Consider the following 15,246-nt stretch of genomic DNA (forward strand, 5'->3'; position numbering starts at 1 on the left):
CTCAGTTTCAAGTTATACAGAATGTACCTCCTGTGTGATTGGCTGAGAAGGGACATATGACCACATTTCTATGGCACCTCATCATGGACTCTCTTAGCTGACTGGCACTGTTTTATGTACAGCACCTACCTACTATCTTATAGGGGCGCACAGATGGTTGGTGATATATATTGTGCAGATGAAATGCTATGTATAGCTGGTTTTAAAATCTAAAAATAAAACACCATATTGTTTATAGGACAACACATGGGCTAACATGTTGCAGTCTCCTCCGCCGTATTCATTGATATGGTGCTGTATAGGGTAACTTAAAGTGAACCGCTGTAAAGCTGCGGGTGTCTGCCATTGAAAGGATTAATCTGAGATCTTTGTAAGCCCCATCACAGGATTCCTTTCTCTTCTGATGATGGACTCCTAGCAGTCTCCGGCCTGGGACCGATTGTCTGTCCGTCTCCTTTGTGTCATGTCGCATTGTGCATCATCTTTATGATTCAGTAAAACTTGTAGCCCCTGAATGGTCATCAATAGATTCATTATTATTAGCAATGGACGATTGTGTCCGGCAGCCGCAGCACAGGTGGATCGTATCTATGAGACGCATATTAACCAACATTTTCTCTTTAGAATACGTTTCCTTTCATTAAAGGGAAGATTATACAAGTCACAGGATACAATAAGACACCCGACTGCATTGTTAAGGGAGTGTTCACACATTACAAGTTCTGCAGTACTTGTCTATATAATCCGGGAGACTCCTGATATAAGAAAGATTTCCACCTGAATCCATACAGTTCTGGGGACAAGTTATCATTGCATAGTTGCCAACATTTGAAATTCTTTTACAGGGACACTTTAGTGTTGAAAAGGGGTGTGGCTTATTGTGGGTGTGGTCTCTGTGGGGTGTGGCCTATCATGGGTGTGGGTTCAAAATTTTCCAGTTAGAATTTACAGTTAGAACAACACAAAAGGAGCATTACACACCCCAGTATGAGGTCCCCAGTATATTACACACCCCAGTATGAGGTCCCCAGTATATTACACACCTCAGTATTAGGTCCCCAGTATATTACACACCCCAGTGTATTACACACCCCAGTATGAGGTCGCCAGTATATTACACACCCCAGTATGTGGTCCCCAGTATATTACACACCCCAGTATGAGGTCCCCAGTATATTACACACCCCAGTATGAGGTCCCCACATAGTATACACTCCGGCCGGGATCCCTAGTGGCGCCACGAGAAACTGACATGTTGGTTTTACTGCAGCCGCTATTCATTGAATAGCGGCCGCAGAAAACCCTGTCAGTGCACACAATGGAGCGTGCGGCTCTGGGCGCACACTCTATTGAGTGCAGCGGGAAATTCGGATGCGCCTGCATCATCCGACCGCTACTGCTGTACTGGCCGGAATGATATTTTCTGACACCGGCCGTTCTGTGACCCAGCACGAAACAGCCGGTGACTTACAGAGTGGGAACATGACCTTAGGCTGTGTTCCCACGTTAGGATTTTTTAACCATCATTCTCGCCAGATGTCAAAAAGATGACCGTCATTATGAAGGCCACAAATAATGATCATGATCATTATCGCCATAGGCTGTGTACTCACATAGTTTTTTCCTAATTTTTAAAAAGATGTCCGTCATTTTGAGGTCAAAATGGCATCTGTAATTTCACGTTTTGGCTGCTTATCAGTGCAATGAAGGCTGTTGGTACATTATTCTAGTTCAAGTGGGCTAATTGGCCTTTGGGAGTTTCTTTAATTGAAAAGTCCATTGAATTTAATAGAAAAGATAATAATTTTGATAATAATTATTTCTATTGATATAGCGCCAACAGATTCTGCAGCACTTTACAATTCTGGGGGTACATACATAGACACAAAGTAATCATTACAGAGATATACATATAGTTATCCATACATGAGGAGTGAGGGCCCTGCTCTCATGTATGAGCTTAAACACTATTAGGAGGGCGGTGAAAAAAAAAACTGTGTGTGAACAACTAAAAATTTACGTCCAATGTTTGAAAAAGCTGTTCAAAAATAATTGTCACGATCATTATTTTGGCGTCCATGCAAACAATGTCCATCATTTAATACACTGTGTGCATTGGGCGGCCGATGTTCGGTTGACGTCAGTGCATTCCATTGAGGTCAATTACAATGCTGTAATAACAGATATAATTTTAAAAAGGAAAAGAGTACGCCTTTTCACTTAGCCTTAGAGTTTTGACTCTAAGGCTATGTTCACACTACGTTTAACAGCGTCCGTTGCATGGCTAAACTGCCGGCCACCAGACATTCTGATACCTCTGTATCGGCTGCAGGAACATTCTTTTTTTTAACAATGACTTGAGGGCACCATTGGGTGAGCCCACAAATCAATTAACCATTCACTTCAATGTAATGTGCGGCCGCCGCACATTACATTGTGTGAACATTGATTATTTCCAGATGTTCTTCATTGAGCAGCGTCTGGAAATAATAGGCAGGTACATTATTTTAACAGCCATTCTAAAGAACAGGCCATAACATAACGATTTGTCAACACAGTGGGTAGCATTGACTTCAACGCAATGAAGCCCCTGCAGTCAAGAATGGACACTGATTCCATTGCAATCAGCGTCCGTTCTTTACGGAAATATAACGGTTGTGTGAACATAACCTAAAACTGTCTAAAAACTAGTCAATTTTTGTTTAGTTCTCCCTGTCGGTTACATAGTTCACAATCATTATTTTGGTCTTTTATTTGGGTAATAAAACAGCCTAAAAAACGTTTTTTCTATGGTTTTAAAAGATGACTACAAAACTGAACTCAATTTAGTGTTGAAATTTTCAGTAAAAATTTGATGGTTTCTTTACGCTCCCCTAAATTACGGTAAGTGCAAAGTCCTTTTTTCAGCTTAAGAAACTAACAATTTTCAATACAAAGAAAAGGTGGTCTGCAAATTATTATTAGCATTTTCTATAGCACAAAAAATGGACCAAAAAATTACACAAATTGAAAACAAAATGGCAAAAATTTTAAGCTGTTTTATTTTAGTTTGTGAGCCAGAGAATCGAGCGTGCGGATACATGCATTTGCCGAAGGAATCAACAGAAATGACAAATTACTATATGCCCCATACAATATGATACATGATAATTACAAAGATTTAAATCTATTAAAAAACAGTTAGTTGTATCAGAGCCCAATCTCTTATACATAAAAAAGAAGTATTTCACTTGACTTAGGGGACAATAAAAATTCAAGAAAATTCTAAAATGTTTCTAATATAAGAAAAAAAAAATCCAGAGCAAAACTTACAGATTACAATTGTTTTTATTTACAAATGTAAAAAATAATATTTAAAGAAAAATAAAAAAAAAAATTGACTAATTAAACTCTAAGTATAAATTCAACATGTGGACGACTTGTCACTTGAGGCTAAATATTCAGTCTTTTTTTCTTATCCTGTCTTCTCATTGCAAGGTTTTGAGTGGTAAAAGCAGGCTCCTTACTCATTGAAGCTCACAGGCCTAATAGATTTCGGTGTTTAGGAGGTCAGCACAGAATTTAATTTAACACTTTACAATACGCCCACATGTCCAGAAAATGTGGACAGCTTGATAGGGTTCACCGAGCCAAAGAAGGCCGGCTAAAACAGTGTATTAATGTATAGGGTGAGAATGACAGCAATCAGTTCCCTTGTGAATTGGAAGGAGAAGTTGGAGATGAAGCAATTACCAGCCATTGCGGATTAATAGTGAAGTCTGAATGCCAAACCGTATATGCCCGGGACAGAATATGTTACGGATAGAAACCAACAAAGAGAGTTTCTTACTATTAAGTGAGATTAAACTTAATGGCCTGATTTAATCACAAAAGCAGAATTAAATTCAGATGGTAACATCAAAGTGGACACATGATCCCAGACCGATGCATACATTTACATATAGCTGGCATGGCTTGGCTGGGGCCACAATTGGGATAAACTTTTTGCTGGACCATTAATTTTCTGTTCATGCAGGGTTTTTTTCCCTCTTTTTTTTTTTTTTAACTTCACTGTATTTATCTCCAAATTGCTTCTTTTTTTTTTTTTTTTTTTTTTGTAAAAAAGACCGGTCCTGATTTATTCATGAGAACTGTACTTTTTTAATTATCCCCTAGCTGAAGTGCGGCAGGGATGGGTCAGTAGGGGAAAGTGGACTGAAACCGCTAAGACTCGGAGCGCCAGATTTTCAGCATATTCTTCTACGACATTTTGTTCTAGTTAAAATAATATGACATTCTTTAAAAATCTGGAATTTTCTTGATTTTTTTTTTTTTTTTTTTAATTTGAATACAAAATGTTTTTTTTATGGCCAAAGGAAAGGGTGGGTTTTGCAGAGGGAAAACATAAAAAAAAAAAAAAATGTAATAAAACATGTTCCTATGGACGAGATTTGTTGGACCCCATGCAGAATTTTTATCATCTACTTGCTTTCATTTTGGGTGCATCTATACTAGAAGCTAACAAAGACAGCAGAGAGACCAGTACAATATAGGGTCCCCTTACTATCATAGAGCACCCCCTAAATGGCTCTCTAATAATCCACCAGTAAAGGTGCCTATACACCTTCAAAGACTGTTAAGCTGGCCATACACCATCAATAACTGAAGGACGAATGACGGTTTAGCCATCAGTTATATCTCCCGTCTGGTCCTTGTACCTCCCCATTGGCTGTGCTGAGCGTTCCTTTGTTTTGTATGGTGAAGGGAGGGTTAAAGGGGTGGTGTCACAAAGAAAACTAGGTTTATAGTGATGCATTATGCTAAAAAGATTGTTCACCAATTTTTTCTCTTTCAAATCAACTGGTGTCAGAAAGTGCCAGAGATTTGTAATTTACTTCTATCAAAAAATATCAAGTCTTCCACTACTTATCAGCTGCTGTATGTCATGCAGGAAGTGGTATTCTTTCCAGTCTGGAGAGCAAGTGTGATGTAAGCTAACTTACTAAAAACAGCACATTTGTTCTCCTTTACATATATGCATGTATGTGGTAGACATCTGATTATACCCTCTATGTTTTGTGACCACCCTTTTAAGTTGAAGCCAGGGCAGAATGTAATTACTTGTCTGTCTGTGTAATTCTCCACTGTGAGAGATGTTGTATAAGTGTGCGTTCACACGTACAGGATACACAGCAGATTTTGATGGCACAGAGTTATTTAGTTACATTGATATCAAATCTGCTGCGGATCCTGTATGTGTGAATGCACCCTAAGGCCGCTCTCCACTGATAGAGGTGCTGAATGAGGAACTCCTCTCTACTACTACAGGTTTGGTAAATGGTTATCTACATTAGACAACACCACTAGGCTATGTTCACAAAATGTTGAAATATCTGTTTCTTTGGACGGCCGTCATTTAACACCAAAAGACGGTTATCTTCTGATGACGGACGCAAATAATGATCATGAATAGAGATGAGCAAACCGGGTTCAGGTTCGAGTCAATCCGAAGCCGAACGATCGGCATTTGATTAGCTGGGGCTGCTGAACTTGGATAAAGTTCTAAGGTTGTCTGGAAAACATGGATACAGCCAATGACTATATCCATGTTTTCCACATAGCCTTAGGGCTTTATCCAAGTTCAACAGCCACCGCTAATCAAATGCCGAACGTTCGGGTTCGGATGGACTCAAACCTGAACCCGGTTCGCTCATCTCTAATCATGAACATTTTTTAAGGCCGTAATTTTCAGAAGATGGACGTATTTTGGCATTAAATAATGGACATCCAAAAAAAAGTCCGTCATTTTGATATTGTGTGGGCATAGCCTAAGGACCCTATTACACGGGGCGATAGAGAGGAGGAAACAAGCGCTGATGTCGGCCTTCTATTACACAAGACGATTATCAGCCATAATGACTGATATCAGCCGAATATGGATGATAATTGTTTCGTGTAATAGGGCCTTAAGGCTATGCTCATACATATCCATATCATGGCTGTCCATTTGGGTCATAAGACTTGTTGTTGGGTCAGGACTTACAGTCACAATGTGGACACAAAAAAGGCATTGGTATTCCACTAGTGTAAACCAGACATAGTCAGTAAGAGAGGAGACATCAGTGCAGCCATTTTTACATGAATAGATGGTTTGGCCTCATTTGGTTACTTGTTTAGTATTAATTGTAGTCAATCACTAATATAATAATAAGTAAAAACACAAAACTTCATATATGCATTTATCTAAATAAAACACCAATATAAAATGTGGATCCGGTTATGTAAAACATTTAGGCTGTAAGAGAAGGAGAAACCTTTGGCAAAACATCATGTTCTCTAATTTTAGCGAATCATCAGCTGTGGTCAAGGTCAGGCCAGAAACAGAGGAGACAACTGTTCTATAATCCTATAATACAGTAATATGTATATGATAACCCAGTAATTGTAATATATAAATCCACACTATAAGAAAGGATTGGAGACCTAGTGATACTTCAAAATGCTGTATACACAAGAAAGCATAGTCATATAAAGGTGGCCATACACTGCAGATTTGGGGGGCACTTTGGGGGAAAGTTGGGTGTCCCATACACTTTAAACAGTTGCCTGTTCCTACCAAAGTCCTTGGGTTTGACCAACTTTTGACTAAAGTCTATAGGGTACCTTTAGGGGAACCAAAAATTGTTCCATATTAAAAAAAAAAAAATTGTGAACATACTGTATGTGTAAAAATTTCTGGTAAGATGTAATTTTATATCAGATCATTATTGGTTACATGTTTTGGTAAAGCACTCCCCTTCTATAGACCTGACGGCCGATTGACGGTTTAGCCATCAGTGATCTTTCCCACCCAGCCCGATTCTTCACATACACAGGATAGCTCAGCACAGCGTTCCTGTGTTTTCTATGTCGCTCAACTGAGTTTCGGTAAAGCTCTCCCCTTCTATACACCTTGATGAAACAATGAGGATATGACATGACCCAAAAACTGTCCAGAAAGATCACTTCATAAGATTACGAATATGATTTAAATTGCAGTGTGATCATATGATTAAGCAACCTTAGATAAGTCTTAAATTATGTGGTTCCATCGGCAGATAATACTACAACTCCTTGCTACAATGTTGTGTCCTTCTCCATGATCTAATAGTCTCAGGGAAATTGCTGCTCTGTTGTCTTCAACCCAACACCCTGTCTAGTGAACATCCCGTATAGGACTTCCTGTTTCTTTGTACACTGTAGCTGGGAATTCAGCCAACTTTTTGTCCCACTACATTTTTTGACTATTACCCATCCCACAGTGATTGAGTTGGCTTAATTTCTGGATAGAGTGTCCTGCACAAAGAAACAGAAAAACAGTACAGGACATCAGACAGGACATTGCGTTGAAGACAACATAACAGACTAATAAACAATAAAAAGGTCAAATAAGATGGTAGTCAGCTTATGATTAAAAAAAAAAAAAAAAATGAAGCTCATGCTGCTAGGAGCAACCAACGCCTTTTCGTGGAAATGCGCACTTAGTCATGGTCATTTTTCAGCCTTCAGCCTTTAATTTTCTTTTGGGTAATTTTTTGGTCCTTTTTCAAAATGTCTAACTCTAAATGTTGAATATCCTGATCACATGGAGCTGAAGCCTTCTGCTACCTCCACAACCCTATTCATTTTACATCTTTATCTATTATCGCTGTAAAATTTAATATGTGTGAAAAGCAGCCGGTTTCCTCTTTGATTTAGTAAAATCCAGTGGAAAAATACAGCCGTTTTTTGGGCCATTGTTGGAAGTGCTACAAAATCCTGTGTAGTGACTAAATTGGAATCTGTATGGAGGACAAAGCTGAAAGAGATCTATCAGGTATTAGATTAATGTGGTTGAGAAATATTTTGTTCCAAGTTGCTCATTAGAACAAGAGAACAAAGGAGACGCAAGGTTTTAATCTTTATGTAAATGAACAGACAATCCATTTGTCACCAAAATGGTTTTACTAATGCCGACAATACAAGAAGAGTTTTCAGTTCCCACTTGAATTTTGTATCTTCAGGCTGATCAATGGTAAAGCCCTATTGATGCTGAAGAGGATATGGCCTGGGGCAAAGTTGGGTTACATATTGCTCCAGATCAAAACTAGACTCAAACTCTTTTTAGTCCAACGTAATCGCAGCTAGAAGACCCTCAAGTGTGGAAATGAGATTGGTAGATGGAGCTCCAAGGGGTCATCCATAATGTGTTGGCTTTACTTTTATCTCGTACTTATTTTCAAGAGGAAATTACTCCTGCCATGCCACCTCTATGGAGGAGGACAACTCCAGTGTCTCTCTCCGAATCCTCTCACTTCAAGACTGGGAAGACCAATTTCATTGCACAAAGGCTTGGAGTGTTGATGTGAAAAGGTCACCAAACAATATCAACTACAGCTTGGGGCAATAGCTTTGATGGAAGGACTAGAGCTTAGAAGCATTTCACTTCTAGTAATACCATTTACACTGGCCTCCCAACCAAACCTTCCCATGAAGGACGGAAGGACAAAGGCTTCTAATCCATTACTCAATGGAGGGGTTCAAAATAATTAAAATATAATGAGTTCAAGTGATTGGGGTAAAAATGGTTCAAAAAACAGTTTTTGGGTCTCTCCATTGGGGTGAAGGGTATAGATGTGATGTATAGTGAGTTCTGAATACAGATCTATTCTACTGCTTTAGATGGAAGACAGTCATAAGGCTGTGTTCACATCACGTCTAAGTCTATAAATATAGACATATATCAGCATTTATCTCCTACTGTACAAAAAATAAATAAAATAATAATAATAATAATCAAATATATACATACATAACGCTACATGATATAAGCTGTCCAGTACTAATGTATAAGAGGGCAAAAATGCCCTATGGATATGTAGACATATAAAATAGAAGCTAAGACAGGGATTAATGGTGTTTTCCAATTAGAGCTAACTTGTCCCCTGTCCATAGGATAGGGGACAAGTAGGAGATTGCGGGGTGGCGGGCCCGACCTTCAGCTCTTTCTGGCGGCTCCATACAGAATGAATTGAGCCGCAGGTCATGTGCCAACCAGTGGCTGTATTGAAAACAAAGGAGCCAAGGGCCGATCTGGAGATCACCGAGGAGCATAGAGGTCGGGCTAGCCCACCCCTTCCTCAAAAGGAGTCTGGCAGCAGCTCCCTTTCCTTAACCCACTGACAATAGGTGAACTGACAGCTGTCTAACATGTGACCAGCTTATAGGGGTAGACCATGGGGCAGAAAAGATCTTACCTGTTCTGCTCCTCAGAGATAGATTACTTCCCACTGGCCATCTCTGAAGTATACCTTTTTTGATGAGGAGGGGTGGTGAAGCTATGCCTGAATGTGCGGTCCTATAGCTGTAGGTGGTCACAACATCAGCCACATACAGTTATTAGACATCATCTGTTGTGATTTTCAAACATGTTATAGGACAACGATAGGACCATATGTAATGTGTAATAGGGCCCTCAAATTATATATATATATATATATATATATATATATATATTTAAATTCACAATATATGTAGAAGGAATAAATACTTGATTCAATGATGACATGAGCCGGAGAAAGATCTATCAGGAGGAAGAATAGGAACTCAATGTGGCTGACAATATAGTAACATGTCATGTGGAGACAACAGCACCGAGAAGCAGCATTGTCTGCAGTGACAGCCTGAATCCAGTCCCGGCTTAGTGACAGGGACATGAGAGTTTACTTTACAAGTCCTAATACTTGTAATGAAATTACCTCTCATTAGCAGAGGATTAATGCCGCCCATACACACCACAGGCTTGTTGTCATGTGCACTGGGCTTTGGCAGAATCTGCTGATTCTATGATATGTAAGGGACCCGGCAGACCTTGTTGATTATGAAAAAGTTAAGACAGGAGATAATCAAAGATTACACAACTTGAGCATGCTCGTGTACAATCGTTCAGCATTTGAACACCGGTGGCTGAAGAAGTTGGATGTAGCACTAGCGGGTCCTGGAAAACATGGAAACAGCCATAGGCCTAGTGCTTCATCCAGTTTCTTCAAATCGGAACAATCGGACTTAAGCACGCTCCAGTTGTACTCATCTACAGAAATAAATTAAAGGGTAGGGGTCTACTAATCAAATAAATGGAGCACAGCCCGTGCCGTATTCATGCTCTATGGGCTTCCATATTGAGCCCAGTGCGCTTCAGTCATTCCAGGGGACAATTTCCTCAGTCTTCATTATTGGTAGAGGTCCCAGTGAACCGCTGTTTCAATGAATCGCGTGTACCATGTGACAGGTCAAGTCAGGATAAAGAAGGATCAAGCATGGTTTATTTCAATACCTGATCCTTTGTTTGCAAAGGAAATACCACTGCCAGAGGTGTGTGACAGCACTTATCCCACTTCTTCATTGAGAACATGTGCACACTGAGCGTCCATGTGCATGGGGAGGATGGGAAGATTAGGTCAACGATAGAGATGAGCGAACCGGGTTCGGGTTCGAGTCCATCCGAACCCGAACGATCAGCATTTGATTAGCGGGGGCTGCTGAAGTTGGATGAAGCTCTAAGGTTGTCTGGAAAACATGGATACAGCCAATGACTATATCCATGATTTCCAACTTCAGCAGCCCCCGCTAATCAAATGCCGAAAGTTCGGGTTCGGAGGAACTCGAGTATGCTCAAGGTTCGCTCATCTCTAGTCAACGAGTTTAGTTGACAGTAGTTGAAGATGTATGGTGAAGTCCCGAGAGAGAAGATATTTATCTCTTGATGCTTAAAGGGTATATGGAATAGGGTTACCTAGTAGACACCCCCCCCCCGTTCTACTACAATTTATATAAATCATATTGCAAATATAATACTAAGTACTGTACCAACTACTACACATATGTGACACTGATATTCTCTAAAATTACAAGATAGAACCTTCTATGAAGATTTTCGTATATTTTTGATACTGGAGATAGATAGATAGATAGATAGATAGATAGATAGATAGATAGATAGATAGATAGATAGATAGACAGATAAATAGATTAGGAGATGATCCATTAGGTACAAAATTGTCAAATGTATAATTTTGGCAAATTGTGTTTTTTTTGTTTGTTTCGCCATTCCATAAAATTCAGCATTTTATAACTTTTTATAACATTGTTGAATAAACCTCCCCTCTAGAACCTACAGAGTCCTCATAACCCTGTAGTAACAACTCCTAGATGACTCCAGTAAAACAACTAGAAGAAGAGCTGACAGCCGAGGTTAAGGGAATAACAGGCATGTCATAAACAGATATGGTAATATAGCCCCAGCGCCGTGTGTCCTCCATTCATAGAGAGTATTGTAAAGACGTTTCCAGTTTGGCTCCAGATGCGCTAGGATGAGCCATCTGGGTCCTAGAAGGTTCTAAGTTTCCCAGGGCTGTGATCCATATGTTATGGCTCCTTGTGCACCCTGTAGTCAGCAGTAGTCATGCTGGGAATTAGCCTGATTGTTATTCAGGTGGTCGCCCTGGTCATGAACTGCACTAATCAAAAAACAAACTGCACCAAAACACAGCGCCCCACACCCTGGGCCGGGCCTCCCCCTGACCCCTGCTAACCGCACCCTCCAATAGATGACATGGAGGGGCTTCTTCTGGAGTCCTGCACCTTCCACAGTTACCAGACATCTGTGTAAGTTCCCACCCTCCTTGTGTTGGGCATTAGGGTCAGTGATGTTCAACAATTCAACGTGGGAAGTCTTCCAGAGGAAGTACCAGGTCATAAATTTCATCTAACAACAGCAATCTATCAAGCCGCCCCTTGTTACTATACCTCCCACTTATTGTCAATGGCAGAAGAATACACATACAGATTGGCTTTACCACATAAGTGAGGTTACAGTGCAAATTGTGCAGAAATCTATCTATCTATCTATCTATCTATCTATCTATCTACCGATCTATCTATCTATCTATCTATCTATCTATCTATCTATCTATCTGTATATCTATCTATCTTTTTATATATATATATATATATATATATATATATATATATGTTTACTATCTATCAATCTATCTATCTCATATCTGTCTGTATATCTATCTTTCCATATATATATCTGTTTACTATCTATTTATCTACCGATCTATCTCCTATCTATCTATCTATCTATCTATCTATCTATGCAAAGAAGGGGTCCGTGGTCCGTTACGAGTCTCAAAACACGGGAATAGCCAGATATCCCTCTCTCCAGAGAAGGAAGCCCGTTGCCAAGGGGTGCCTCCTAGTGGGGAGAGCACCAAACCACCCTGATACGTAGTCCCTCAGGTACTCACTCTGTTGCGAGCTTTGGGACCTTAATAGGGAAACACCAGGGTGGCCCCTGTGAGTCAAAGTCTAACTCTGTGGCGAGTATAACGACATAAGACAAGGGTTACCAAGGCTAGGCATCCATCCACAGACTGCAGTTTCGGGGTATTTGCCCCTCGACAGTGTGGAGTAGGATCTAAAGACTACAAAATTCGACTGCAGCACATCCAGACTTTTGAGGTGAAAAACAAGTGAAAGGTTTATTCCATAAGTAATACACAAGGGAAAAACAGCGACGTTTCGCTCCTCCAATAGGAGCTTTTTCAAGCCGGTGAATACACACATAAAACACAGGTGTTATATACTTTCGTGATAAGTTAATTAGTGACGTGTACTTGAGTGGGAGTGATCAAGTCAACAAAGTCCAATCTTATTGGTGCAACACACATTGGTGCTTCTCGTAAGGGAAAATTAGTTCCAAATAAAGTGAATAGTCCAATACATAACGATTGAATTCATCAGTTAAATATAAAGAAAAAAATACAATACAATATGGGGCAATGGTGGTTTTCTCACGGACAGTAACTGCATCGGCATCCTCTTCCATGTGATGGACGTGAACCGCACTCTCGCTTGGAACGCACGGCCATGATAATGCAAGGATGAAGCGTCTCAGTAACCAGGCAACCAGTTGTGATGTCAGATGAAAACACCAGAAGGTGCAGTAGGTTCCCGTATTCAGCCCTGCCGATATGACCTACCAATTATCACAGATATCCAAAAACATCCGCAAGTGGAGAGCGATCTCATTCAGGCAGCATCCCTCTCTCACAGGAGTGCAAATCCTAAAGATCTAAGGTCATCTGTGGGGGCTCATCAGGATTCGGCCATGGGTACAAGTAGCGGTGATTCACCTAGGTTGCTGTTCATACTGGTCGTAGTAAAGGAATAATATAACGATGAATGTATTGGGAAGATGCAGCAGTCAGTCACTGTTGGTGAGTTTCCACGTAGTTTGCCCCAATGGATAGGCTTGATAACATGGAGATCTAAACGTAAAAGAGATTAAATATAATTATTTACATGAAATGAATTATATACATAGGTAAAGGTGTATTCATAGATACTCTGATGTGTTGGCACCAGGCATCATGGACTATAAACAGGAATATTATGACTTATCTAGCATAACAATATTTCGGTAAGATTTTAAAATCCACGTTCAGTCCCCGTGGTTTCAGGGATCCAAGGCGAAATATCCATTGTAATTCTCTCTTTTTAAGCATATATGTACGATCCCCACCGTGGGACAAAGGTGAAATTTGGTCAATTAACATAATTTTTAGGTCACTTTCTTTGTGGTTATGGTCCAGAAAATGTTTAGACACAGGGAGATCATGTTTGCCTTTCCTAATTGTGTAACGATGTTGAGTTAGCCTGGTTTTCGCATCGTATGTAGTCTCACCTACATAAATGAGATTACAAGGACACCATAATACATAAATAATATATTCTGAGTTGCAATTTAGAAACTTATTGATTTTGTACATTTTACCCGTAATAGGATGTTGAAAAAATGTACCCTTTTGGACATACCTGCAGTTTACACAACTACCACAAGGGTAGCAGCCAACCACACGTGGACCCAAAAAGGTAAGTGAAGAGTGCGTAGGTACTGTAACATCTGTTTTAACCACAATGTCTCTGATGTTGGGCACTCTCTTGTATGACATAAGGGGTCTAGTTTGCAGACTTTCAATGTGAGGATAACTCTTCTGTACTATGTGCCAATTATTTTGGTAATGTTTGGACTGAAGGAATTATACATGGTAACAAAAGGAATACGGTTCATCACAGGTCTATCTTGTTGTTGTGTAAGCAAAGTATTTCTATCACGTTGTTTCACCTCCCATGTTTGTTGTGAAATTAATGCTTTAGGGTAACCCCTTTTTTGAAAGTTACTAGCCAAAGTTGTTACAGCCTAAGTTTATTTTTCTCTGTAACAATTCTCTTAGCGCGTAAAAACTGACTTTTGGGAAGTCCGCGCTTCATTTGAAGTGTATGATTGGAGTCATAGCGTAAAAGTGTATTTTTATCAGTGGATTTTTGTGACATGTTCCTGTAAAATTCTGTCTAGAAAAATAGCAGCATTGCTCAGTATAGATCCCCTCCCTGAGACTATCGGTCTCCCTGGAGGATTTTTTAGATCCTTGTGGATCTTGGGTAAAAGATATAATTTTGGAATTAATGGATGTTCGACCCATAAAAAGTCACTGGTTTTTTTTATCTATAATGTTGTCACTTAATGCTGAATTAATCATGGATTTTAATCTTTGTTTGATAGATTCCGTAGGATCTCTATCAAGTTTTAGGCAAGTAGTATTGTCACTCAATTGTCGTTCAGCTTCCATAATGTATTGTGCAGTATCCATCACTACAATTCCACCCCCTTTATCTGCAGGTTTTACTGTAACCTCTTTCATGTCAGATAATTGTGATAATGCAGTTTTTTTCCGTTGTTATGCTAGATAAGTCGTAATATTCCTGTTTATAGTCCATGATGCCTGGTGCCAACACATCAGAGTATCTATGAATACACCTTTACCTATGTATATAATTCATTTCATGTAAAAAATTATATTTAATCTCTTTTACGTTTAGATCTCCATGTTATCAAGCCTATCCATTGGGGCAAACTACGTGGAAACTCACCGACAGTGACTGACTGCTGCATCTTCCCAATACATTCATTGTTATATTATTCCTTTACTACGACCAGTATGAACAGCAACCTAGGTGAATCACCGCTACTTGTACCCATGGCCGAATCCTGATGAGCCCCCACAGATGACCTTAGATCTTTAGGATTTGCAATCCTGTGAGATAGGGATGCTGCCTGAATGAGATCGCTCTCCGCCTGCGGATGGTTTTGGATATCTGTGATAATTGGTAGGTCATATCGGC

This window comes from Dendropsophus ebraccatus, chromosome 11, assembly GCF_027789765.1.
Source record: "Dendropsophus ebraccatus isolate aDenEbr1 chromosome 11, aDenEbr1.pat, whole genome shotgun sequence".
Taxonomy (NCBI): Eukaryota; Metazoa; Chordata; class Amphibia; order Anura; family Hylidae; genus Dendropsophus; species Dendropsophus ebraccatus.